A 27614-nucleotide genomic window follows, 5' to 3' on the forward strand; every position below is an offset into this window, starting at 1 on the left:
TGAGTAACCCAAATTTTACCAGGTCCTATCAAAATATGACACAAATAAAGTCTCATTAACAGGTGAATGTCCATAGTTATTCCCCCTCTTACATCTGCTAAAGAGAACTTTGTCTTTCTCAGCCTAGCTCCTGGGCTTTTATGGTGCAGGATTTGGGTTTAGAGAAAATGGAGAAGCGACAGCAAGGATGTGCTCCAGAAAGGATTGAGTTTCACCCGTGGGCGAGGACAATGAGTAGAAACTGAAGGAAAGAGACAGTGGCAAGGAGAGAGAAGATCCACCAGAGCTGGAAGTCGAGCAGAGCTGAGAGTGACAGAGAGAGAGGTTGGGGACTGGCCGCCATGTTTATGGGGAATGGGGGGTTAGAGATAGGGAGAGAGGATTTTTCAAAGCCTTCTTGTGCAGAACTTCTTGCCTCCCTGCTCTCCCCTGGTTGTGAGCACTGCTTTTAGAGAAATAGTAAAAATTTTAACTTCTAAGTCTCTGAACTAATGATTATTTTAATACTACTTCTACAGGACAGGAACTGCAAGGCATTCCAGCTTTTATGGGTTACAGTTTCCCATTGCTCAGGCAACACAAGGTCTCCGCTGGTACTTTCTCTCCTAGCCACACCTCTCCTTGCCAGGGTCAACTGCCAGCTAAGTTGCCCGTAAGTCCAGGAGTGCAGGGCTCCTTACACAAGATGGAAGCGGGGCTCTCTCACTGGCTCTGTGATTCATTTTGTTATGTGGCCCGGAAGTGGCACAAAATACATCCAGTGTCTCTCTGAATTTCTCAGAAAAGTAGGTTTTTATCTTCTGTGAGTATCTGCATAGCTAACACATACATGTCTACAAAAACAAGTAACGGCTTGCGGGCATAGTGCAGTCTAGATAAATTCTTTAAAAAAATTCTATGAAGAAAACCTAATCTGAAGGGTTTAGAGTGACAGTTAAGGGTTTGACTTTGATGTGAGGTAGTAAGTTTGATTCCCAGCTCCACCAGTTATTAATCATCTAAATTTGGGCAATTAACATGATCGCTCTAGCCTCAGTTTTGTCACCTGTAAAACAGAGATAATGACATACATCCCGAGATATTTATTCTGAGAATTGAAAGATGACATCCAGGTAAGAAACTAACAGGTGTTCGCTATTACTGTTATTTAACACGGGCAATTTAGATGTTTGGAGCAATAACATGAAAAGATCTTTTCTCATTTGGCGTCTATTTTCATCTATAAGTAACCTTTTTCTGTTCTTCCAGAAGGGTCCGTCCCCAAGATATATCCTGATCTCTATCTTTTGCAGGATAGAACACTGCTTCCATATTTGGAATGTCAGCTTTTCTTTCTGGTTTCTACTCATAGCCATTAAGGTTCAAACCTCCCAGATCCAAGCTATGGGCCGGCCTAGCGCTCTGAGAGTGGCGAGCTTCCCATGTCCCAGTGGCGAGGAAGCTTCCGGAGCACAGTGTCTCAGAATGGGCGCCGAGCCCTGAGGGGCCTGGGCAGGCCTCCTCTTCCCGCAGGCTCAGCTCAGGGAGCTCTGTCTTCCCCAGATTGCATCCCAGTCACGGCCAAGGGGGTGAGGCTCCTCAGGGGCCATCCCCAGGGCCTTCCTTTGCAACAAACCATCGGAAAGCAGACAGACAAACAAAACACATTTTTAAAAATTAACAATGGAAAAATATATGGTTTGAAATAGCAATTAAATAATTATTTTAAATTAGTGAGAAAATATAAATATGCATCAACAATCGTGAATCAAAGATTTGGGACCCACCCTGAATAATTAAGATCAGGGAAGGCAAATGAGTATGAAAGGGTGTGCACGGATTTCAATATGACCACCTCCCACTATGGACAAGTAATTGGTAACTTCTATAGTTTCTTTTTTTCAAGTATGCTTATTGTAAGGGTCCTCTTTTTCACTAGTATTGTAAAAAATAAAACGAAAATAACTTCAATTATTTTACTTTGAGTCTTTTTCCCCCTACCAGATTAATTTTCCTAAAATACCTTTTTCCTCACAAGCTAAAAATCTCTAGCAACTCATATTGGTTTCAGGGTCCAGTCCAAATTTCTCAGCCTGGCAATCTAGGTCATTCCACTGTTGTCCAGCCCTTCCCTACAGAAATCTTCTATTCCAGCTGCTATCCTCATTTTCCTCCAAATGTATATAGCTCATGGTTGCCTCAAAGATTTTATTTATCCTGAACCCCAAAAAGAAGGCCCTCCTCCAAGATACTTTCTCAGCCTATATATTTCTTTCCTTCAAACTTTTTCTTTCAAAGCATGTGGATCTCTCACGCTTTCCTTCTCTGGGGACACCAACTGACTTCTTTACTTAGAGACGGCCTATGTGTGATGGGAGGATGTAAGAAAGGGCCTCCCACAGCACCTTAAACAGAGCAGTTTCCCTTCCTGCGGCCACGAAGGGCACCAGAAGAATAATGTCCGGAGATAAAATGTGTACTTTTATGAATGGCATTTTCAATTTTCAATATTTAAATACCCCCTCTGAATTTATGTCCTTAATTTTCTTCTCTATAGCCAAACATAACTCATAACGCAGTTCACTTAAAATATACAATCTCAATCTCAGTAGATAAATAAAGCAAGCAAATATTTTTCAAGGGAAAAAAATGTCTTTGAAATGGATTTCTAAAGCTTCATCATATTACACTTAGAAATCAGCTCTTTAGTTAATAAATAGCAGTCATAAACTGCTTCTTGTAAAACAGTTTGTGCAGAGAAAGCACCCTGTTTGTCTACAGATGGTGTATGAGACTTGGATCAGCAGGGCAGGTAAGAAACCGTTCGGTCTTCCCGCACACAGAGATGCGGGGCTGTGTATGTGAGAGCGCTTTCACGAGAGGGGTCCTATGGCCTCTCAACAGAGAATCCTGACGTGGCCTGGAGAGCCAGTAATATTTTCCAGTGCGGAAGGAGGAACTAAGCATCAATGGAGGCCTCAGGATCTGTCAGGCCCTGTGCTTTGATGTGTCGTCTCACACACTGATTGTCACACCTCTGCACGATGAAGGGGATCATCCCCATGGTTACAGGAACTGCAATTACAGGGTCAGTCCAAGAGTTGGATTCTTTATTTCAATCCAAGACAAGCAAAATAATGTTCACCCACAACAGTCGGAATGCCCAGTCCGCTGGGAGAATCGTATATAGTGAGGCATGAAAGGAAGCTCAGGCTTGCCGAGGCTGTAAAATGATGACAGCTGCTCAGAACAGACAATGGCACCCAGAGCGACAGCATATGGTTGTGCAGCTTGTGCAGTACACAGGCAGCCATGGTCACATTGTAGGTATCATGCGTTTGTATTTTTATGACAAATTCCTGGCAGGTGTTGGGGAAGTGTCTTATTCTAATAAAAGTGGCATATTATGACAAATTTTCAACACATGGAAGTGAAGCTTCTTGAGGAAAGGTATCTTTTTCTAATTTGTGCCAAGGCCCCAACTCCATGGGCTCGGAGAGGCTATGGGTGGTGGCAGCCCTTAGGTCGCTGACTATCTCATGCGTCTCCTCACTCGTCCGCATTGGACTGGTCTCCCTGCCACTGTATCAATGTGGCAAAACGTCCATGGTTTCCATTACCATGAGTGCTTGTAGACTTGCCCGAAAATAGGTTTAGAAAAGTAAAAGAAATTGTGGTTAGAAGTCGGGAAAGTGGGCATGAGTACACCGGGCCTAAACCAATTTTTACAAAAAACAATTTCTATAAATGTTGATTTCAGAAAATTTTATAGCAGGACAAGTGCTTTTTGAGCATACATAAATGGCAAATGCAAATGGCAAAGAGGCTGCTCCTTTGTTTTGGAATACCTGGCCTTAAGTCCTAGAATATTGACTTTATCAGCAACGCCTCTTCTCTTACGCCGTCTTACTCAGCATTTCAGAGCTGAGAGGGAGGGACCTGTCTGACTCACCGCTCTTCCCCTTTTTATGAAAATGGTCGCCTATAGGCAGGCGTGGGAACAGCAGCCATGATTCTACCACTGAACCCTGGGCAGAATGACTAGATCCAGGCCGTGAAGCCGTGGGCTTCGCCCGTTGAGGAATTTGAAATGTGGAACTGAGAGGCAGTGCCTGAGAGATGAGAACAGAGTCACACTAAAGGCAGGGCTCACAACTCGGGGAGGGGCAGGGAGGCAAGAAGTTTTGCACAACAAAACTTTGAAAAATCCTCTCTCCCTATCTCTAACCCTCATTCCCTGAACCTCTCTCTCTGTCACTCTCAGATCCTTGTGGATCTTCTCTCTCCTTGCCACTGTCTCTTTCCTTCAGTTTCTACTCATTGTCCTCTCCCATGGGTAAAACTCAGTCCTTTCTGGAGCACATCCCTGCTGTCACTTCCCATTTTCTCTAAACCTAAATCCTGCACCATAAAAGCCCAGGAACTAGGCTGAGAAAGACAAAGTTCCCTTTAGCAGATGCAAGAAGGGAATAACTAAGGACATTCACCTGTTAATAAGACTTTATTTGTGTCATATTATTGATAAGACCTACTGAAATCTGGGTTACTCAATTCTGCCTATCATGTGAATGTCTCCTTCTGAGTCCATTTCTCCATTAAGAAATTCCAGCCAGGGGCCGGCCCAGTGGCACAGCGGTGAAGTTTCCACGTTCAGCTTCCGTGGCCCCAGGTTTGTCTGTTGGGATCCCGGGTGCAGACATGGCACCGCTTGGCAAGCCATGCTGTGGTAGGCATCCCACATATAAAATAGAGGAAGATGGGCATGGATGTTAGCTCAGGGCCAGGCTTCCTCAGCAAAAAGAGGAGGATTGGCAGCAGATGTTAGCTCAGGGCTAACCTTCCTCAAAAAACAGAAGAAGAAGAAGACGAAAAAAAAATCCCAGCCAGAACTAGGCTTTGTTTCCCCAAATATCAGTCCTAAGCCATCTAGGCCACCAAATCACATTTACTTGTTATGTCTCCTTAGTCTCGTCTTGGCTTTGATAGTCTCAGACACATCTCGCATTTGATGACCTTGACAGTTTTGAGGAGTACTGGTCAAGTATCTTGTAGAACGTCCTTCTGTTGGGATTTGTCTGATAGTTTTCTCTCGATTAGACTGGAGTTATGGGTTTTTGGGAGGAAGACCAAACATACAGTCAACATGACTTACCACTGTTGATGTTGGCCTTGATCACCCTACTGAGGTGTTAGTCAGGTTTCTCTACTGTAAAGTCACTCTTCCTTCCTCCCTTTTCCTTACTGTACTCTTTGCAAGGAAGTCACCATGCACACCCCGCTCTTAAAGAAGAGGGAGGTATGCTCCACCTCCTTGAGGGTGGAGCATCTACATTCTTACAAGAGATTTGTCTCTTCTCTCTGCAACACATATTTTTAATTTTTATTAACTTGAAACACTTCCCATAGCTTTCAACAACAACAACAAAAAGCCTTAAAAATCATCCAGTTCTGGGGTCCGCCCCTTGGTGTAGTGGTTGAGTTCCCAGGCTCCAATTCAGAGGCTCCTGGGCCGCAAGTTCAGATCCCAGGCACAGACATACCACTGCTCGTCAAGCCATGCTGTGGTGGCATCCCACATAAAATGGAGGAAGATTGGCACAGATGTTAGCTCAGGGACAATCTTCCTCAAGCAGAAAGAGGAAGGTTGGCAACAGATGTTAGCTCAGGGTCAATCTTCCTCAAAAAAAAAAAAAGCATCCTCCAGTTCAGGAGATGTAAACTGAAGTACCTTCAGAAGCCGGGTGGGTGGCCGGGAGGACAAGTGAAGCGAGTCAGACATGGGACACCGCCGATGGCAAAGCACATGCCAGCTCTAAAAGGGGCACGACTCTCTGCTCCTGGAATTGTTGCCGCATTGGAATGTGGGTCAGCCTTGCCATATCTTCCTTCTTAAAAAACTCAAAACTGGTAAATTAGAGTTTTATATGAAATCTCTTGATTTTGAAATGTCGGCAACTAATCAAATTTCTACAAAGTTTGTGCTCACCCAACATAACTCCAGTCTGTGACTTCTGGGGTAGATTAATAGCTGCGTATTATTAATAGGGAAACAGCCTCGTAAAGGTACATGAGATGTCCAAGGTCACACCACTAGCTTTAGCATCTAAACTGGGATTGACATTCAAGGCTCAAATATTATTGTCTACACTTCTCCTTGGGCATTCTTCAACAGTTTGTTAATTTTCTCAGAATCATCTGGGCTTTGTTGCAGTGTCACTGCCTTTAATGGAATGTGTGGAAGCCGCAACTCCTGCAATATCACCTCCTTCCTTAAACCTATTCAACTAAGTGGTGCCAGTACTCCTATTCATACATCATTTGCCTTATTTTCCTTCCTTACTTGCTTGATTCCATGGTTCCCTTGCTTGTATAATCCATATGTTACATTGGAGATGAGCAGGACTTGGGAAAATGCCGTATTGGCAATAACAATCGCAAATTCACAAACCAGAGTTCCGTGATCGGATCGAGGCTATGAATTTTGCCTTAAACATGTTTGCATTCTTTTCCCCTAATCCAGTACATCCCACAATACCTGGCACATAGTAGGTGCTCAGTAAATGTTTGTTTACTGAATGACAAACATTATTGACAAGTAAGATGAAGTATCAACATATAATAATATTGATGGCACCCAGGACAAATCTAGTAATGTGGAAACGAAAACATTTGGCGTTAACCACAACCAGAAGGACCCACAACTGAAAATACACAACTCTGTACCTGGGGGCTTTGGGAGAAAAAGGAAAAATAAAATCTTTAAAAAAAAAAAAGAAAAAGAAAATATTTGGCATTTGCTAACAGGACTTAGCCATTCTAAGCAGCACAGAAGCTCTTAAAGAAGCTCATATTAGTTGTTTACAGAGCACAATTAGAACCTCAAATTATGAAGATCATAAATTATTCTTCTCTGTGGAGACATTAACCTCTTTAGTCAATTCTTCATCTGGGTCATGTACATCTTGCGTTCTTTTTTTTTTCTTTTTTTCTTTTTGAGGAAGATTAGCCCTGAGCTAACTGCTGCCAATCCTCCTCTTGTCGCTGAGGAAGATTGGCCCTGAGTTAACATCGTGCCCATCTTCCTCTACTTTATATGTGGGACACCTACCACAGCATGGCGTGCCAAGTGGTGCCATGTCCACACCCGGGATCTGATCCGGTGAATCCCGGGCCGCAGAGAAGCGGAACGTGTGCACTTCACCACTGCACCACTGGGCTGGCCCCCAACATCTTGCATTCTTAAATTTATTACTATTTAGTGTGTCTCTATATATCCTTTTAGTTACATGGTTTCTTTTTTTTTTAATCTTAGAATTTAAACTCATATGTATCGGAGACTTATCTGAAAGTTCTTTTGTTTTCTGCTCACATACCAGGGAGAGGGAATTTTTTGATAAAAATATAGTGATGAGAAAGTCAAGAAAATAGAGGCAATGAGGCAAAGGAGTCCATCCTCCCAAAGTAACATCTTTGCTGGAAGTGCACCCGAACCCCAGGAACACCCTCTGTGTGTGCCCGCCCTCACATGGTTTCTTCTGCTGCAGCTGTCACCGCTTTCTATTTCGCTACGGCCTCTCCTTAATCTTCTATGCACAACAAGGAGTTACTCGATTTTCAAGTGGTGAGATGAGGCAGCTTCTGCCTTCCAGGTCAGCTCTAATTAATGAATGAGGGCATAGAGCCGTTTCTGGGGAACGTAAGTAGTGCAAGAGTAATTTTGCTTGCAATGCTCCCTTGTGAGCTCAACACGGTAAGTACAAGGATGACTGAGGTTAATTAAATATAAATTCCTAATAACTCATTTCACTATGTGTGTATTTTTTCTCAGCTTTTCTATCAATGCCTTTCTTTTAGAATGTAAAATGCTTATTCCACTCATAAGTATTATAAAATAAAGATATTCTTTGTTCTTTGGATCTATTCTTGCACAATGAGTAGCTAAATAGTGATGAGACTCAGTTTGGGGTACTGTTATGGTTGTTCTCACTTTATAATCATGCTGGAAAGATTTCTGATCTTTTTAAAAAATGCAGAATGCAATTTAAAAACTATTTTCTTATCTTAACTTCAAATGCCACAGATATGAAGAGTGTTTTAAAACTATGCCAAACTCCTTCAAATTTACAGCTTTCCAGATATGGACAAGTGGGAGGATGGAGGTTTATTTGGTTTAGCATGAGAAACTTTGTGTTTTCTTCCTATCTATCTAGATCTAAGTGTAGATTACAACCAGATGGACGTATGTATTACAGGCATATCTGGTTTGAATGACGGAAGACTAGATCACAAACAGCCTGAGGCTGCCCAGGTTAGCATACCAGCATTTAAGCAATTATCAGGCTCTTTGTGTTTCATCATCCCAGAGGTCCTTGACTGTTGTACTGTAACACATATGGTCATATACTACGCTGAGGTCCACAGACAGGTTTGTACGAAGGTGTTCGTGGGGTCATTGGTAATCAAGGTTCAGACACCCCACCTAACATGCTGTCATTCTTCAGTCCTGCTCCTCAGTTGTTAGTCGGCTGTCAGTTTACAAAGGAGGCAGCCAACTGCTAGTTGTATCAAAACCCAATCTTGAAGGGTTGCCAAATAGACAAAAATAAATAGAGTAGATGACAGTCACTGTTACTAGTTTAGATGAATGTTTCTTGCAAAGGTACAATTGGTGGATTGAAACTCTCCCATTCTAAAATGAGTTCCAGATTAATTAATTCAGCCAATGTTCATTGGGCACTTAATGTGTGCCAGACTTGGTGATGCCACGGGGGTACCATAGTGAATAAGTCAGACAAAGCTCCTCTTATCATGAGGACCATTTCTTTCCTTTCGTTTATAAGCAACATCAAGCTGGTATTTTTAGCTAAGAGAAAAATATTCCCCCAAACTTACTCACTTAAACTTTTGATAAAGGGCCTATCAGATTAGTGTGAGATAAAGCAGAGTTTCTTAACCTTCCTCCAAACATGCGGACAGGTACCCTACCATCACTAACAGCATCGCTGCTGTAACGTGTTAGCCATGTACATGTACTTCCGGAGGGAATAGTAGGAAGGACTGAATCAGCACCTCAGGGCTCGTGTAATTTGAAAAGCCCCTTCAGGTAATTTTCATATCCGTTACTAATTTCTTCTTTTGCTAGGGTCTATAGATGTTATTTTTCCTGCCTGTGCGTATGTTTATGGTGTGTTGAGTGTTATATAACTGTAGTTGTAGGATTCCGGCTGACTCTGGTGATGGTACAAAGGTGGCAATGAGTTTGTGTGACTTCCTGCAGTAACAGGAAATCAGATATGAAGACAGAACCAGGGAAAGTGGGAGTTAGTAACCTGACCTGGACAGAGTTAATCATTGATGATAAAGCCCAAGAATCAAACGCCGCCAGAGACAAACCTGAAGTCTAACTTAGGTTTACAAACTTGTAGCAAGGGAGAGCGCTCCAAGGGACCCGCAGAGAGCCTCAGCACAGGAGGAGACAGGGTTATTGCAGGGTGTGCCAGCAGTGGGGAGTTTAAGTAAGATTTAAATAAACTAATGTTGTGATGGAGTCAAAGCAGAGAGAGGCTGTCAATAATATTTTATTAATGTTTAGTGATATTTTTGCTAACATCGGTTCTGGGCAGAAAGGCATATTCAGAGTCCCGTTTCCTTGCACGAATGTGGACTTCTGTGTTCCAAATCTCTGAAGATCGGCACCTGGGCTGGAAACCAAGGCTGCTTCTCGGTGTCAAAGTGATCCACAGGCTCCCGTCCTCCGGGCAAGAGAGAGTCTTCGATTCTCACTGATTTGCAAACAGCCATGTTTCCGACACTCTATGATTTTAGAGAACAAGATTTCTTAGCCCTATTTCCTTGGTGTTAATTAACGAAAGCAATTTTTCCAGATTCACATTAGCATGACAAAATGTAAAAGTAACATTTTGACGCAGGCATCAAGAGACAATAGATGTGAAATTCTAAAGTAAGTTGCCAGAGGAAGAAGCAAATCTGAAAGGAAATATCTTAAGATTTTATTTTTTTTTCCTCTTTCTCCCCAAAGCTCCCCGGTACGTAATTGTATATTCTTCGTTGTGGGTCCTTCTAGTTGTGGCTCAAAGGAAATGTCTTAGCCCCCTGGTGATTCTTGAAAATCTCTTACTCAAACTCAGATCAGAAAAGGGCAGAGGCAGTGGAGTCTAGGAAAGGATCCATGAAGAAGTTTTCTTTGAAGAAAGCAGCTGAGTCCTACCTAACCACACGTCCAAGATCTTCCTCCCTAATCTCAGAGAGGGGGGTGAATAGGACCATGGGGGCAATTTGATTTGTGTTCTCTGGTATTTGGAGTGTCTGACTGTTACCTGAGATATCTAAAGTTGAGAAGCTGAAGGTATCGACTTGAGGCAGCAGTTCAGAGAGAGAGGGCAGGAAAGAAGGAGAGAGAAGACTCAAGACCTGTGGGCTCTGGGAGCCAGCTGCACTTCTCCACCGATGGAGTGAAGTATGTACCAGCATTTCCTGAGGACCAGAGGAGAGCCATTCATGACAGAGAGCCGTGCTGGAGATGTTTAAGTCCTGTCCAAGAGGAACACCTGCAGAGGTGTTCTTTTCCGGGAGAATCTGTATAAAGTGGCCTGAGGGGACCAGAAACTGAGGGGGAAATGGCAGCCAGAGAACATTGCATTGTCCTGGTCACGAGACACACAGTTGGATGTTTCAAGTTCATGTGTCTGAGAATATCAGAAAGTACCCAAGGAGAAAGTGCGAACATTAGCCAATGGCCAGACCCAGAGAGCAAAGCCCCTGGGACCAGTACCAGTCAAGCATGAACTTGCTCTCCTCAGACTTCCTCTTCTACTTTCGCTGTGAATTTGAAGGAGGATCTGTGGGGATGAAAAGAAGGCTCCTTTCCCCCTTTCTGAGAGAACCCGGCCTGCTTGCATTAGACCCTAGCTGGGGAAGTGGAGAGCAGGCCTCTCTTGGAACGAAGCTTGAAGTGTCCATCAAAATTCACCTGAAAATTTCCGAATTAAAACTGTATGTTGTGGCTTAAACTGATTAAAGGATTTTTATTACCTAAGAGCCATCAGAAGAGAGACGGGACAGCCCAAGTTTTCATCCAGGGGCAGGGCCGATCTCCCATGGAATACATACTGAAGGGACAGTGGTGGGCAAAGCCTTGCCTTCTGCCTGCATCCATCCCATCCGTCCTGCTTGTCCTGCATACTGGTCTCATCTGAGCTGAGAGCAACGTGGCAAGTGCTTTTGCTTCTTACATAAACTGAGGACGAGGTACTTACTTCAGACAGGGACATAGGGAATTAGCAGAAGACCTGAATACGAACGGCAGCTTGAAACTGGAAGAGGCAAGGGTAGTTGTGGTCTGGAAGCCTGTGCAAGTAGAGTGGTTTCAAGACATTTCAGAAAAGCTGGCAATCACCATTGAGGACTTTGGCCTTGGCCTTTGGGCCTCCATTTTAGTGTGAACACGGGAAGATTTTCACCAAATAGAAAATGGAGCCCTGTTGACTAACTATTGACAATGTGTGGGTTATGACGAATGTCTCTCTGATAATCTGTCCAGTGCCTGTTCTTAGGGAACTCTCTGCTCATCAGTAGGAATGGGCCCTGGCAGCCATGTTGGTGGCTCCCCTCCCCCATCACCTCCCTGATCATAAGTGATGGGGGTGGAGGGGAGGGAGTTGATTCAGTGTGCACAAGCACATGCTTGTGAGTGTGAGTGTGTGAGTGTGCACGTGTGTGTATGTGTATGATTGGGGTAGCTTTGCTGACTCATGAACTTAGGAGCCAGGAAAGCTGTTTTCCAGAAAATAGAGCAGAAGTGTAGAGAGAGGCAGGTTTGAAGATGGAGGAAATTTCAACTGAGTTCCTCTGGTCTTTGCCCTTGGATTCTATAAGATACCTTCTATCTTTTTTTCTTTTTTTGGTGAGGAAGATTGGGCCTGCATTAACATCTGTTGCCAATCCTCCTCTTTTTGCATTAGATTCCCTTCTTGCCAGGTGCTAATGTTCTTCTGTGGTTCCCTGGATCTAGAATCTTGTCCCCTTTCACTGGGATGACTCCTACTAATTCAGCTGATTATTTCCGTCAGGATGATTTCCTTGGCCCCTTCAGGGTTGTCTTCCCATAGCACCCTTAATTTCCTTATCACCTGTGTAGTAATAGTTTGTCCAGATCCAGCAGGGGCTGTGTCATACTCATTGTTGTACCCCTACACCAAGCCCATCCCTGGCAAATGGTAGGTTCTTCATAGATCTATGCCTGATAGACCGGCTTAGTGAATGAATGCCCATTTCTCTGGTGACTCTGAAAAAGGGGAAAAAAATGAATGATTTTCTTCCAACATGAGCAACTTAATGTTACCCCTGTCAGGAATCCACGCAATAAAACACAAACTTCTTACCATTGCCTACAAGGCCCAGCCTCCCCCTCTTGAACTGTCTGGGACCAATGCCCTTTTGCACCAGTCTAGCCACAGTGGTCCTCTCTCTCTTCCTCCAACACATCACTTTTCTTCCTCCTTCAGGGCCTTTGCCCTTGCTGTTTCCTCTTCAGGAATGCTACAGCCCTGGAATTTTCCATAGCTGGCATGTTCTCATTTAGGTGGCAACTCAAATCTTAGGGAGCTTCTCCTAGAGCTTTTCTCCTTAGAGTCTTTCTCTATCCCTTTCTAAATTAAAGGAGTTCCCCCATCCCTCAGGTCACAGTTTCCTTTTCTTCTTTGCCCCTATCCCTTTCTGTAAGCGTATCTGTTTATTGGTCCATTATGGGTCTTCTCCTAGTAATGAATAGCTCCCGGTCTGTCCTGTTCAAGACTATACTTAGTAGAGTGCTTAGTTCATTGAAGTAAGTAGTATTTGATGATTAATATTGATTACATGTTTGATGAGTAAATTAATAACCTTTGATATAAATTATTTAATCCCAAAGAAAGAATGTTAATGGCAGAATTTCAGGTATTATCGTGGAAAAAATTTTGGAGTGTTTTTTTCCCAATTTGTTTATACTAGGCAATGCTAAGTCCCTCTTTTTTTTTTTCTTACAGGTTTAAACAGAATTAGACCTCAAAACTAAGTTATTTACTCAGACCACTCTGGAACATATACTTTCAAACTATCATTTAGGATTCCATTTATAACAAGGGTTCTGTAAAAAATTTCTTAGGTAAGAAGGTAACTGTCTTCCGAAGAGCTTGACCTCATTCTGAGGAAAAAAAGAGAGAAAAGAGGATTTGTGCTATTCTTTGTATCAGACTTCTTGTCCTTACTTCTTTTCAAGTTCATGTGTACCTTAACATTCCTTTCCTTCTTTAGGTTTGATTTTTGTCAATCTCCATTTTTTTCACCACTATGTAATTTATGGAGTTGTTGAGGGAATTGCTTCATTTCAAATAGCCTATTTCAGAACCTTATGGGAATTGCAAGAAGGACAGACGGAACAGCAAGGCAGCCAGCGAGGTTGAGCGAGCGTGGTCCCCAGGTGAGCTATGCTTCACCGCCTGCGAACTGGCTAGGATGGCAGGCAGCCTGACAGAGCTCAGATTACTTTAACTCCGGGTCATTGATCTTCACCTCCACTCCCACCTCCTCCCTCAGCTTTCACTTTTCAAAGTCTAAGACACATTTTGAAGTGTCGTCACATTCCTTTCTTTCTTATAATTCCCTGCATTAGCTGAGTTTTCCAATTTATAACTTCTGAATTTCTTTCCGTAGCCTACTTTTTTTTGTTAAAGCTTTATTTATTTTGCACTTTGGATTCTAAATTCTTCCTGTCTGGGAGTTTCCCCATAAGTCTGTTTACAGTGCGATGCATTCTACACTATGTGTTGGATAAATAGTGGTTACTCAAGAAAGATTATTGGGCACGTCAGTCATATTTGTAAAGTTTTTTAAGAGGGCTGAACGTGGCTGATACCAGTACATATTTTTTTGATGGCTCTCGGATGTTGCGTATATTACTGTATTTTCTACTGTTGTGGAAGAATTAGTCCCTTGGATATACTCCAAGTTTGCCTTTACCATTCTCTGCACTTTACTCATTTTCTTTTTAAAAACATTTTGCCCCCCAATTATAAAAGTAACGCATGCTCAATATGGAACACAGAAAGGTGATAAAAACAAAAAAGTCACGCATAACCTCGCCAGATTTCATTTCATGCCTTTTCTTTGCATATGACAATGTCCCTCTGAATCTCACGCAGCATTTTAGAAATACCCACGAGGTCTCTCTAAATCCAAGACACGGTTAAGATTAGACGTTATTCCCCAAGTTCACACGGAAATCGAAGAATCGCAGTAGGATAAGAAAGCTCGCTGCCGGCAAAGGAACCTGGGTGCCTGGGTTCTCTGCAGAGAGACTGCTTGTGGGTAAAACACACACAGCCTTTTCTGCAGCCACCTGGGAACGGAACGGGTGGGGGCGGAGCTTCCGATGATTGAGGGCAGGGGGAGAGCACTGCAGCGCTGTCACCAATCAGGGCTTTGCTTTGTTTTCGCTCATTGACCAATGAGGGAGCTCTGAGGGCGAGGCTGCCTTCAACTCTGAGCCGCCTAGCCCTATCGCAGCCTATCAGAAGGCGCCTCTTACCAAGCGAGCGCGGCGCTCACGCCCCGCAGGCGTTGCGGCCCCGCCCCACCCCGCCCCTCCGGCCGTGGCCCCGCCCCTCCGAGGGAGGGGGTCGGGTCGGTTACTCGCTGGGCTGGAGGTGGGGGCCGGGCTCCCGCTGGGCTCGTGCGTTCTGCGCCCGGCGCGGCGGTGCCGAGCCCGCTGCCTCCTGATTGTCCTTTGCGGCGGCAGCGGTCGCAGCCTCCTTGCCTCCGGGCCCGGGGCTGCAGGCGCCAGAGTGAGCGCACGTCCCGCGGCCGGCAGCCCCGAGCAGGTAATGGGGCTCCCGGGCTGCAGCGCCCATCCGAGCACCGGGCGCGGGGCGGGCGGTGGGTCGGCTCCCTTTGCTGCTCCCGCCGACGGCGGCCGGGCCGAGCGGGGCCGCGCCTCCCGGAGCCTCCTGCCCGCCTCGCGGCGCCTCCGCCCGGGAGCCCGCGGCTGCGGCGGCACCTTGCGGGGAGGTGGGGGCGGGGCCCGAGGGGGAAGGGCGCGGGCCGCTGCGGGCAGGACCCTTTGGGGACCCGGCAGGACTCAGGGGGAGGCGGCTGGGCCGGAGGAGGGCGGGAGGACCAGCAGGTGGAGGGAAAACCGCGGAGTTGAGTCAGAGTCAGCCTCCCGAGGAAAAGGACCTACTGCTAAGTAGCGATAAGCTGAGTGGATTTTTTTTTTTTTTTTTAAGCGAGGAACGCGTCTCTACTTGGGTGTTGTTAATTACACATTTTCTGGAGACAGGCGCTTTGCAGTGCGTTTCCACATTAATATTATTTACTTATTATTTATTGTTTTTTAAATTCAAAGTAGCCTTTAGCGAGAACTTGTTTGGGGGCTTTTTCTTAAGTGACAGGTAGACCCAGCAGTGTGACTCACCTTTGTCTGGGCTGAAGTGGGTACGGTGCGATAGGAATGAGGGGGAGGAATGTTGATGAGGAATGCCTGTGCTGATTTGAAAGGACTGTGGGGGTGGGACCTTGTTTCTGTCACTCTGTCATGGGTGGGAGTAGAATTGGGCTTCTTTTTTCTAATTTTCTAAACATTAGCATTCAAGTAAAAAAAGCCTTTCTAAAACCGATCTCTGGGTTTTAGGTTTTAGAGATGCACCTGCAGTTATGCTTTGCAGACAAGTCCTAGGCAATTAATTGCATAATTTGATTTGCTTACAAAGAAGCACCTTGAATTGCAGTTGCCTTTTCTTTGCGTGCTTGGTAACCTTTTTTTTCCATTCATCTTTCGCTCACGAGTGAAATGAAGGTCACCGAGGCTTAGCAGTAATGGCACCGTGAGGGCTCTCGGAGCCGCGTTCTCCCCTTCCAGGTGCACTCCTTTTAGATCTTTTAATTGCGAAGCTCATAGCTCCGCGTCAGTTTTAGTATCCTCCTACTCTCCCGAGGCAAGTAGTGCATAGCATACCCATTTTACAGGTACGTAAACTGAAAGCCTCAGAGATGAAAGGAATTCTGCCCCAGGTCACTTGACTCCTATGTGATTTTATACCTGTAATGGATTTAATCTTGGATTAAGTCAGGATCTAGTGAGGTTCCCACCATCGAGCAAGCTTGTGCATACAGATTTGATCACAGGCACGCGAGTCAGAGATGGAGGTGGTTATTTCCAAGTAAAGAAATATTCTTGTAGGTTTTTTTTTTTCTCCTAGGTTGCTGAGATAGTTTGAATTTCACCAGAAAGGTAGTTTTTCACACAGGCAAAACAAAACCTGCTGGTGCTATGTGAAAAATCTCTATTTTAAATTTTGGGAGGTTTTCCGAATTAGAAAACCTTATTTGTGTTTGCATCTCTAGCTTAGCAGTGGACTTCAGTACTGTTTTCTGAATAGAATTGAGCTAATTAATATGCATAAGGCAGATAAAAATGAGGTGTAATACATTGCGGTCATGACTTATAACTTTGTTTTGGGAAATTTTTACCATAAATTTCGTAGAAGTGTTGAAAATGTAAAATCAATTCTTCCTTACTTAGAATAACTCAGACAAGGGAGTTTAGGGGTTAATGGAGAGCAGGCTTAGGTAGTTGGGAGGAACCTTTGAATGATCTTAAGGCTTGGGGAACTCTAGAATTGTTTGGTTATGTTAAACTTATTAGTCCTCAGGAACATGGAAATGTGTTATGGGTGACTGAATGGAACTCTTCTAATCATGAAGTCATCCCTTATTTTCATGGCAGATGCATCAACAGATGCATGTCACCTGTACATTTTGACATAACTTTTTGTAAAGGACGTAAGGCATCTCTTACAGAAGCCCTTTCTGTCTAGCACTGCTTTTTATTTATTTGTTCTTGCAATAATGCCTTTAATTTTTACCCTGCTGTCAAATTAAAATTTCTAGCACCCAAGCAAAAATTTCCATAAGGAAACCTTTATCATCTGTTAATATGTACAGAAAATGAGTCCTCTCTTTTGGTGAGCATGGTCCTCTTTCAGTGTGGGAAATTGGAGGGAGATTTGGGCTGTTTGTGAAGTATTTTCTTGTGTTCTTACCTAGGGCTTTTAGCCCCAGCGGTTTTCAGGGTCTATGTTCTTTTTTGAAAAATTAATTACACTATTACACAACTTCCACTAGATGGTGCCCTGGGTGCTGCTTATGGGAGATTTCAGTCATTTTTTTTTTTTTCTTATTAGAAGCATTTCACTGACAATGATAGAAATGTACTGCAACTGTTTCTGTGGTAATTGCAGTTCAGACAGAATTGCAAGGAGTGATTTAAGTCACTGTTATTAAATGAGATTATTTGGAACGAAAGGGCAGGCTAAAGTGAAGGAAATTGTTAGTAATTTTAGAAATAACTTCTGAAAAGCTCTCCAGTTCTCCCTGTTGTCAGGAACCCAGCCCAGAGTGCGGATTTATTGGTCCTTATTTATGTACACTTGAATGGTTTTTTTCTTTTTTTTTAGTGGTTTGTATTTTGTTTAAATCTTATGAGAACTATGAGCTGTTTGAGCACAGTTTTGTGCTTTGCTTTTTTAGATTTCTGATTCTTTAAAAGTAGTAGAATAAAGTGGGTACATATAGCAAGATTATTCGATACCTACTATGAGCAAACACTTGTTAAAATTTTTTTTTGTCATGTAAAACTTTTTTTTTTTTCTTGAACACTTGCTTGATGAGTCTATTCTTTTACGAGAGCGTGATTATCAGCCTGCTTCACTTATGAAAGAGAGGGGACCATTCCTTCTCTGATGGTGGGAGCTATTAGCCTTGTTTGTTACTGATTGGATTGCTTGTTACCCATTGGTACAGAAGGGAGGTGAGGAAACAGCTGTTGCTTTGATGAAAAGCCGTACCTGTTTTAGGTATAGAGATGGCAATGTTAATGGAGACCAATGACTAGTTAGGACACCTGCCATTTGAGAGATGTTTTGCAGAAAACACTGGACTTTTAAAAGCAGGATAAGAGCTTAAATGGAAAGGTCTTTGGGTGGTTGGCGTGCGTGTTTATTTCAGTTCTGCCCAGCTCTGGGTGGGGAGGAGAGCTCTGGTTCTCAGGGGATTTGATGGTGATTTGGGAAGGGTGGGGGAAATGAATAGGTGCCATTCCTTCTAGGAAGGTGGCTCCTGGCTGTGCTGCCAGCTCTTGGGAGAGCGTGGGTGTAGGAAGGTGGGTGGTTGTAAGTACCTAGGCAGATTAAAAAGCTGCCTGTTTGTGGGCTTCCCAGAGCTCTCTGCTCCTTTGATGACCTTAATCAAATCAAAAAGCATCTTCAGTCAGGTTTGTAGCTGTCTTGTGGTGCAGACTTGGGCTAGTTAACTCTTCAGTCTTCTGATTTATGTTTTTAATTTTTAAAATAAGTAGAATCCTGAACTTTATGAAATTAGTGACGAGTTTGCAATTGAATAGCTTAAAAGAGTTGCTTGGCATATGGTAGGTTCTCAAAATATGGTAGGTGCTTGAATGTAGTACTTACTTCTGATGCTCCGTCTTCCACTCCTTTTAGAAAAAGACTTTGCTAGAAATTAGGCAAACTTGATGCATGTTGAGCTGTATTGCTCAGATTGAGCACTTGGTTAGGGGAGGAAAGGAGGCTCCCGGTCTAAATATTTCTTTGAACAGAGATGGATCAGGCAGGATGCTGTGAAGAGCCATCTAGGTAAGGGGCAGAGAGAACTTGAGCACTTTTTCTGTGCTCGATAAAAGCGTCTGATTAGTTTTCGTCATGATAAAAACTTACTCTTTGAAAGACAGTATCTCTATGTGTGTACTTACAGCAATTTGAATCTTGAGAATCAAATATTTCTGAGCGTTGTAACTTCTTTTTTTAGCAATTTGAAGTTTGTTGAAGAAATGTAAAAATTTGGAGTTGAGCCAGAGTTAAAAAGGATTATGGAGCTATGGACTAAGGTTTATCAAGCTTCTACTGCTGATATTCAAAATATTTATTTCCTCTTCCTAATATGGCTTCTGATTGGACTTCTGAAGTTTCTCTTTGGACCTCTGTGCTCTTTTCATGTTTGGAATTTCACTCAGTTCCCAGTAAGGCCCATCAGAGCAGTTTTTTTCAGGTGGTCTAATCAGGGTCAGCTTAGGCATTTTGTCGGGTTTAGCGGGAGAGTTGCTGTGCTGTGGGCAATGAGGAAATGAATTCATATTATTCTGATTTATTTAGAGTCACTTTAAATAGGATCAAAATTTTACATTTTGGAATTTTCAAAATGGTGATAGTTTCACCTTTAACATATGTACATTAAGTTGAGTGTGAAAACTAAAGACCAGTGGTTCTCAAACTTCAGCTAGTCTCCGAATCAGCTGGAGATGGTTCTCAAACTTCAGCTAGTCTCCGAATCAGCTGGAGAGCTTGTTAAAACTTGGGTTGCTGCATTCCATTCTCACAGTTTTTGATTCTATTTGCACTTCTAATACATTCCCAGGTAATGGTGATGCTGCTGGTCCAGGGACCACGCTTTGAAAGCCGCTGAGAATATTCTGGGGGGAATTTAAGTGGAGTGCTTAGAAACACAGGTTTTGAGGTTTGAAAGATCTGGATTTGAACCCTTGCCCTACCACTTCCTAGTTCTTTGACTTCAGGCAAATTTCTTCTCTCTCTCTTTTCATTTCTGAAGTGGAAGTGATATATTATTATTTTGTTGTGAGTATTAAATGAGCTCAAATGGGGGTCAAAGCTTGTAGAACAGTGCCTGGCAGTTTGCAAGCGTGCGATAAATGTTGGCTTTTAATCATAAAAACCAATTCGTGTATGAAATAAACAGAATCCTGAATCTTAGAAATTTGAGGTATGCTCTTTAAGGACAGAAACTTTATTTTTATCCTCATTTCGCCACACTGTGCTGTGGAAAAGATATATGAGTACTCAATTTCTATGTAACAAATGAGGGAAAAGTTTGTGGATCCTAGTAGTTTTCCAGAAATGTTTGTAAGAGACAGTATATTCATATTGATGGTGCCTTTTTTTTTTTTTTTCTAAAAAGGTTGAATTCTTTGGTCAAAATATGTTGGATTCTTGCTATAGTCGTTGTAGTCCACACGTTATATAACAGGAGTTGTAAAGGTCAATCCTGGGAGTTAAATGGCAGAAGTTCCTGAAAATCATCTTTAGAACAGTTTCAGCTGTAGTCTGTGACTTTGTCTTGATGACCCCGAATGCAGTTCTTGGATTCTTCGCCCAGTTTGCTGAATGCCTGGTGAGTGTTCTTTCTGCAGATCTCTGAGAGCCACTTCTCTCTGGTGATCCTCTGAAGTCGCACCCCGCCTTCCAATTACTTCCTGTCACAACCACCCATTTTAATTCTGTTGTAGCTGTTGTCACACTCTTATCACTTTATTTACTTTTTATTGTTGCCTTCACTAGAATATGAACTCTGTGAGGGCAAGGACCTAGTCTTTGCTGATGTGTCCCCAACCTGGGGCACAGTACCTGCTTTACAGGCACTTAATGCATACTGGTTCGATGAAGGAATGAATGGATGAGATGGGGACTCTCCTTTGCTCCCTCCCCAAATCGGGTGTGCAGGCTGAAGTTAACGTTCAGATCGTGGCCCATTATTGATTGGTCTAGGCAAAGCTCTCATTCTGTTGTATCTTTTCCCTTCGTCTCCTATCCCATTCATGTTCTCTCCCCGCCATGGGACCCTCTCTCGGGCATATGTGTAATTTCCTTAAGTACTGTCAGATTATTATCTGGAATGGCTGGACTAATTTACACTGTCACCAGCTGCTGTCCCCACATTCTTGCTGGCACTTGATATTTTCTGACCTTATAATTTTTTCCAATCTGATGCAAGAGATGGAGCAATCTGGGCACAAAGTGATATGTGACTGTCCTTATTTGCAATTCTCTGATTACTAATGCAGTTGAGTAGCCTGTCATGTGCTTATTAGCTGTGTGAGTTTTCCGCTTTTGTGAATGGGTATTTATTCTTTGCCTCTTTTTCTGTTAGATTTTCTTATCTTCCTCCCTACTTTTCTGCCCTAATTTACGGGAAGTTTTTTGGTATGTTCTAGATGTTAATCTTTTGGTGGATTTTAAATGGAGCAAATATCTTCTCTTAGTTTTTTATCTGTCAGGTTTTTTCTGTGAAATCCTTTATTGAACAGAATCTTTAATTTTGTTATAGTTAGATCCATCCGTTTTTTCACTTTCTGGTCTTATTTAGGAAATATTTCTCCATTCTTAGTTATCAAAGGTATGTTTCTACAGTTTGTTCCACAGTGGTTTTTGTTTTTATTTTCTTTACTACCACTTGTTTTTATATCTTGGTATCTAGAAGAGTGAGTCTCACCTGTGTTCTTTTTCAAAATTATTTAAGCCAGTGGTTTTCAACCCAGGCTTTACACTAGAATTAACTAGACAGTTTTTCAAAAACATGCCTCATTTACCCCAGATCAACTGAATTGTGTCTCTAGGGAGTGGATTCCAGTACTTTCTAAAACCTTCTCTGGTGATACTGATGCATAGCTATAGTTGAAACCATGTATCAAAGATGTGTATGTTTTTTCACTAGAGTTTAAAATTTTTCTTCATAATGCTTTTATGTCTTTTTTGTTAGATAATTCCTAGATACTTCAGTTTTTGTTTCTGCCGTGAAGGACATTTTTTTTCTATTGTATTCTCTATTCTGTTTTTTTCTTGTGGAGAGAATCCTATTGATATATATGTCTCTCTATCCTGATGTAAATCAATCAGCTAATCTAGCTATCTGTATATAATATATATTTTTGGGCAATCGTGCCGAACTCTTAATGTGTTTAATGGCTAGTTTTTCTTTTGGATGTTCCATGAACATGATTATTCCATCTTTAAATAATGGCCATTGGTGTTTTTCCTTCCAATTCGTATTACCTTACCCCTTGTATTTCCTCGCCTTATTGCATTTGTCTAGACTTGTAGTGATGCGCTGAAGAGTAGCAGAGAGGGTGGCCTCTTGATCACTTTAATACCTTAAAGGAAAGTAATCTTTGGTTTAGCCTTTAACTGGAAGATTTCAATTTTTAAATTGTATTTGACTTCATTTTTTTTTTTATTGTTGTGACTTCATTGGTTTAAAAAATTGAGAAGCACAGAATTATCTTGCTGATTTTGGTAAGGCAACTGTCATAGATGGCATATATCTCTTAACCCTGAAAAGTTACAGTTGTGTGTACTGAGGTTTTTAAATTAAATATTTGAATTATTTTTATCAGACTTTTCCAAAGTAAGTTATGTGTAATGACTCTGGTTAGTTGAAAGCCATCATGTGTTTGGAAAAACAAAGTAGAAATTGTTATGTATCTTAAACTGTGTGAATTTTTAAAATTTATTGAAGTGTAACATATACCTAGAAAAATGCATATCCTATATGGATATACTAGGATATGCATATGTGCTAATGCATATATCCTAAGTGTGCAGCTCACTGAATTTTCACAAACCAAACACTTGGCGATGCAAATAATCCATAATCAGTTTATAAATCAGAATTGGAGTGAGTTTATTGTGAGCCAGCTTCGAGGACTGTAGCCCAGGAGTGAACATTCCTAAGGAAGGAAGTGCTCCAAAGAAGTGGGGTGACAGAGTGGTTGTACACTGTCTTGGAACAAAGAACATACATCACATATCACAGGGATATCTCTTTTACTACAGTTACAATATGCTTTGCTGGCACAGCAGGTCAGTGGTCACAAGGTGAACACAGCTTATTGGTAATTCATCTTTAGTTTCTGAGAAGAAATGCTTATCCTTAAGGAAATGCCTACATGGGAGGAGGCTACATGCCTATCTTTGAGGGCATCATTCTTGGCTTTGGGACATTGTAAATGTTTAAAGCACATGTACAATGCATGCTCACCAGGCTGTGTCAGGCCTTTTTGGCCAAACAAGGTTAGGCTGAATTAGTTTTGAACCTAATGGCTTTCTCATATAGTCTAATATATCCTATTGCTTTTTATTTATTCATTGCACTCGTGAGTAACCAGCACTTAGGTGAAGAAACAGAACATTAGCAGGACCCCAGAGGTGCCCTCCTACTCATTTCCTTGAACCTGACTTGTAACACTACAAAATAATACCGGTGGTAGTTATTAGTCCTGGTCTGTCACTTGGCTCCTGCTGGGCTCCCAACGTTTGGTGTTTTGATCAAAGCGAAAATCAAAGTCATGTCCGAAAGCTCATTTGAATGAGCACAGCCTTGACCTAAGCTCCAGTCCTTGGAGCTGGGTTTTCAGACTTTTAGTTTCAGCACCACTTCACGCTCTTAAAATTAAGAACCGTTTTGTTTATGTGGGTTATATCTATCAGTATTTACTGTATTAGAAATGCAACCAGGAAATTTTAGAGTATTTATTAATTCATTAAAAAATAATAACCCCATCATATGTTAACATAAATAACACTTCGTTATGAAAAATAACTTTATTAAAATAATTGAGAAGAGTGGCTTTGTTTTACGTTTTTGCAACTCTTTCTAATGTCTGGCTTAGTAGAAGACAGCTGGATTTTCACATCTGTTTCTGTATTCAATCTGTTATGATTGGTTGTTTGGTTAAAATATATGAAGACAATCCAGCATCATACAGGCCTGCAGTTGGAAAAGAGGAGTATTGTAGTGTTTTTTTTAGATAATCGTGGATATTCTCTTAGATACTACTCCAAAACTCTGATGATTTCTTAAAATTTAGTTATAGATTGGAATCTGAACCTATATCAACAAACTTTTCTCCCTCTATTACATTTAAATCTGTTGGTCTATCTTGTACTTTGAATCTTTTACCCATGCATGATTTGGAAAATATTGATTCATGGAATTATATAAATCTTCCAAATATTGGCATGTTTTTTATGATACCATTTGGAAAAAAAGCACATTTGTTGAAATTGTCATTGATCCTGTCAGAAAAACCTTTAAGTATTGAGAAAGCTGTCATGTTCCTGGTGGCAGATATAATTTTTCCAAAAACCTAGTCTTTTGCTCGAAAACCCAAATTTTTATCATGGGCAACCAATATTTCAGGTGTTTTCCTTGAAGCAACCAGCTCACTTTGTTCATTTTTGAGAAAATGTCTACCAAATACCCAACTTTCAATACTTAGGTTGTCTTTCACTTGTTATTTATATAAGAATGATATTCTGTGGGGAATAAAAGAACTTTTAGTTCAGCTTGCAAATCAAACAATTGGCACAATTTCTTTTCTTTGAGATAATGTCATACTTCAGTGTATAGCACAAATTCCTATATGTGCTTCCTATTTTATCACACAGAATATTAAAAAGATATGTATTCCAAGGTCAAGATTTCACACAATTGTTATTTTCAGTGTTTCATCAAGGGCATTCTTATGTGGAACTGGTGTTTTTTTCACTCATAGTGGTGGGGACTACAATGATTCCCTGTGCGGTTGGTGCCACTGCCTTGATCCATGTACCGTGCTGTAATGTCTTCAGTGCAAATGTCAGTACAGTGAAAATCGCAGATCACCTCTCAGCATTATGATAAAAGTAGTTTTGATGTCGTGGATATCCTGAAGGGCTCCTGAGGACCCGGGGTTGCATGGATCACTGTGAGAACAGCTGGCTGATAGCATCTCTTGCTGGTACAGTTGAGGGCCAGCTCCTCATACTCATCTGTCTTCCTGAGGTTGCTGAACAGGATCTGACTTCTTGTTCACTTATTCCTGAAGCTGTCTTCTTAGAAGTAGGGGCCTGCTACTTCTTGGCTCAGCCGTGCTGTATTTTTCCAAGTGAAAGAAAGTTTAGTACTAGGAAAGAAAATATTTCTGAGGTCAGCAACTTCAGACCTGTATGAAGCTGTTAATTTTACTGTCTTATCACAGTAAATACATCTGTAAATATGCTAATACTTGGCTGACCTTCAACATCTTTTAAGATGAAAATTATCGCAAAGAGAACTTGAAGAAATGTCCTGTACATTTATCGAGAAATATTTATTTGGTAATGTCATCATCAAGAAGAATTATAACAGGTAGTAGCCTGTTGTAACGCTTTTAGTTTAATGTGAGGTTTAACACGTTCTTCTGTTCTTTACTTCCTGTAAGTAGGAATCAGATCTTAATTTGATTCAGTTTCTGTTTTCTGGCAAAGTTGCTTCGTAGTTGATGGCGTGTACTTCTAGCTGGAGTTGAGCAGTGTTGACCGTCTCTTTCTTTCTGAGGTTCATGACCATTGATAATCATTGCCTAGATCCATTATTTTATTAGGGGTTTGCAAAATGGTGATATTTTCATTCTGTCTTCCTTTTTTGTTAGGATGTTTTTATAAACAGAGATTGTATTATTTGAGATGTAGTTAGTAAAGAAAAAGAAGGTTAAACGTTTGATTTTTTTTTTTGGTCTTCTTTTTCTCCCCAAAGCCCCCCAGTACATAGTTGTATATTCTAGTTGTGAGTGCCTCTGTTTGTGCCATGTGGGATGCCACCTCAGCATGGCCAGATGAGTGGTGCCATGTCCGTTTCCAGGATCCAAACCCGAGAAACCCTGGGCCGGTGAAGTGGAGAGTGTGAACTTAACCACTCGGCCACGGGGCTGGCCCCATGTTTGATTTTTTAAATCAGTTTTCAACATTATGAGATTATAGGATAAGTCTGTTCAGGATGAGTAAATTAAATTGGTCTGTCCATTGTTTTTCTTTGAAACACCAAGCTAAATTGCAATTTTTTTAGAGGTAAGTAAATCCAGAGGAAACTATTAATAGAAAAGTCCTTTTGTTATATTTTGAAAGCACATAATTCATTTGAAATTAAAAAATGATAGACACATCTTGATGCTATTAAAGGAATTGGAATTTTTTTTATTTGGAGGAAGATCAGCCCTGAGCTAACATCTGCTGCCAAAATTCTCCTCTTTTTGCTGAGGAAGACTGGCCCTGAGCTAACATCCATGCCCATCTTCCTCTACTTTATACGTAAGACGCCTGCCACAGCATGGCTTGACAAGTGGTGCATAGGTCTGCACCCAGGATCTGAACTGATGAATTCCGGGCTGCTGAGGCAGAATGTGTGAACTTAACCACTGCACCACAGGTTGTTGAATTAAAACAAGATTTTTCTTGTCTCTAGAATAATGTATTTATTGCATGTAAGTATTCTTTCATGTATCTTATATTGTATTCTGAGAGCAGATTTGAAAATGTAGAAGGCATCCATGCCTTCAGGGTGCTCATAGGGTAATAAAATAGGTGAAAACTTGACCTTTATTATATAAATTTGTTGCTGGCATTCCCTGGGTTGAATGATAAACAGACAGGAGTTATATTTATTACAATATTTCACCCTCTTTAAAATTTGTAATGTGGGAAAATGGGTGATAGAAAATAAAGTTTTCTTTGGAAAAAAGAGAAGCAGTCGGTGAGACTGATTATGGAAGGGGCGAGTCAGACGGAACTAGTGTCTGTTGAGATTAGGGTGGGAAAAGGGCAGGCAGCGCCTTCAGTCTTAAGCTGCGGACTTGTGCCCTGATTTCCTGCTGTTGCTGACTGAGATTTCAAACAGGTCCTTCTCCTTCAGGCCAGGCCTGTTTTAAGCTGCTCCTTGCTCCCCGAATTCCTTCTCATAATTTGAGTGATTGCGAATACACAATACTTAGACAACAAAAGGTTATATAAATATCTGTGTCCTTTTTTGAAACCCCTCCTGGGAACTGGTTAATAACCGTTGATCAGCACTAGGGTTCTTCACAACACTAGTTTTTCTGTACTCTTCCTCTCGTGTGTGTTTCAGAATGGTATCCTCAGTAAAGAACTTTGTTTCATTATTGATGTGCATACTGACTATTAAACTAATCATCAAGATCTGCTAAATTGTTTTCAGTTCAGTGTCTTACACTTCATAAATGCTAACTAAAATGACTTTGACTTGGCTTCTGTTGTTCTAGGTGTTTCTAATCTCCAGATGGGTCTAGAACTGGGGAATTAACTTTACTCTTACTTTTGCATATGGAGCCTAAGATATCTCTAGGGACAGACTGAATGGTATGGCAAGACTGCTTATCAAAGTAGACATTTTTGGGGCTGGCCCTGTAGCATTGTGGTTAAGTTTGGCACGCTTCATATCAGTGGCCTGAGTTCTTGGCTTCAGTTCCCAGGCATGGACCTACATGACTTGTCAGCTGTGCTCTGGTGGCGACTCACATATAAAGTGGAAGAAGATTGGCACAGATGTTGGCTCAGGGCTAATCTTCCTCAGCAAAAAAAAAAAAAAAAAAAAAAGACATTTTCCCATCTGAGAATACTTTTGGACTTAATGAAAGCTTTGGAACACTTTAACAGATTGGGGCAGGCTTGGCATTGACAGATAATAGCTGCCGTGTATTGATCCTTTATTATAAGCCAGGCACTGTGCTAAGCCAGATCCCCTTAGATATTCATGCTTAATTCTTACAGCAGCCCTTTGAGCAGTGTCATTTTCATTTTACAAGTGAAAAAACCAAGTCATGGAGAAGTTAAATAATTTGTCCTGAGTCCTGTGACTAGGACGTGGTAAAGCCAGGATTCAAACCCAGGTTGCCCATTCTAAACATCAGAGACTAATGTGAGGCTATCATATGATTTGAATTCATATTGGAATTTTTCTCTTTT

General features: G+C 41.7%; 1 protein-coding gene and 1 long non-coding RNA gene across 6 annotated transcripts in view; one reads left to right on the forward strand and one right to left on the reverse strand.

The window, feature by feature from the left end:
• Positions 1-9541: 9541 nt before the first annotated feature.
• LOC138921427 (uncharacterized) lies at positions 9542-14387 on the reverse strand. The gene is made up of 3 exons (XR_011433991.1): positions 14196-14387; positions 10411-12283; positions 9542-9792 (listed from the first exon to the last, which is right to left on the reverse strand). It is a non-coding gene; the product is annotated as an uncharacterized lncRNA (long non-coding RNA).
• A 152-nt stretch (positions 14388-14539) lies between these two features.
• MPP7 (MAGUK p55 scaffold protein 7) overlaps positions 14540-27614 on the forward strand; it is a 242308-nt gene continuing 229233 nt past the window's right edge. For 2 of the 5 annotated variants that reach the window (XM_070254737.1, XM_023632090.2), the window contains exon 1: positions 14540-14855. The gene's annotated coding sequence lies outside the window, so the exon portion shown is untranslated. The remainder of the gene's footprint in view (positions 14856-27614) is intronic. The other 3 variants (XM_070254736.1, XM_070254734.1, XM_070254735.1) reach the window with 3 other exon arrangements.

Source organism: Equus caballus, chromosome 29 (assembly GCF_041296265.1).
Source record: "Equus caballus isolate H_3958 breed thoroughbred chromosome 29, TB-T2T, whole genome shotgun sequence".
NCBI classification, from domain to species: Eukaryota; Metazoa; Chordata; class Mammalia; order Perissodactyla; family Equidae; genus Equus; species Equus caballus.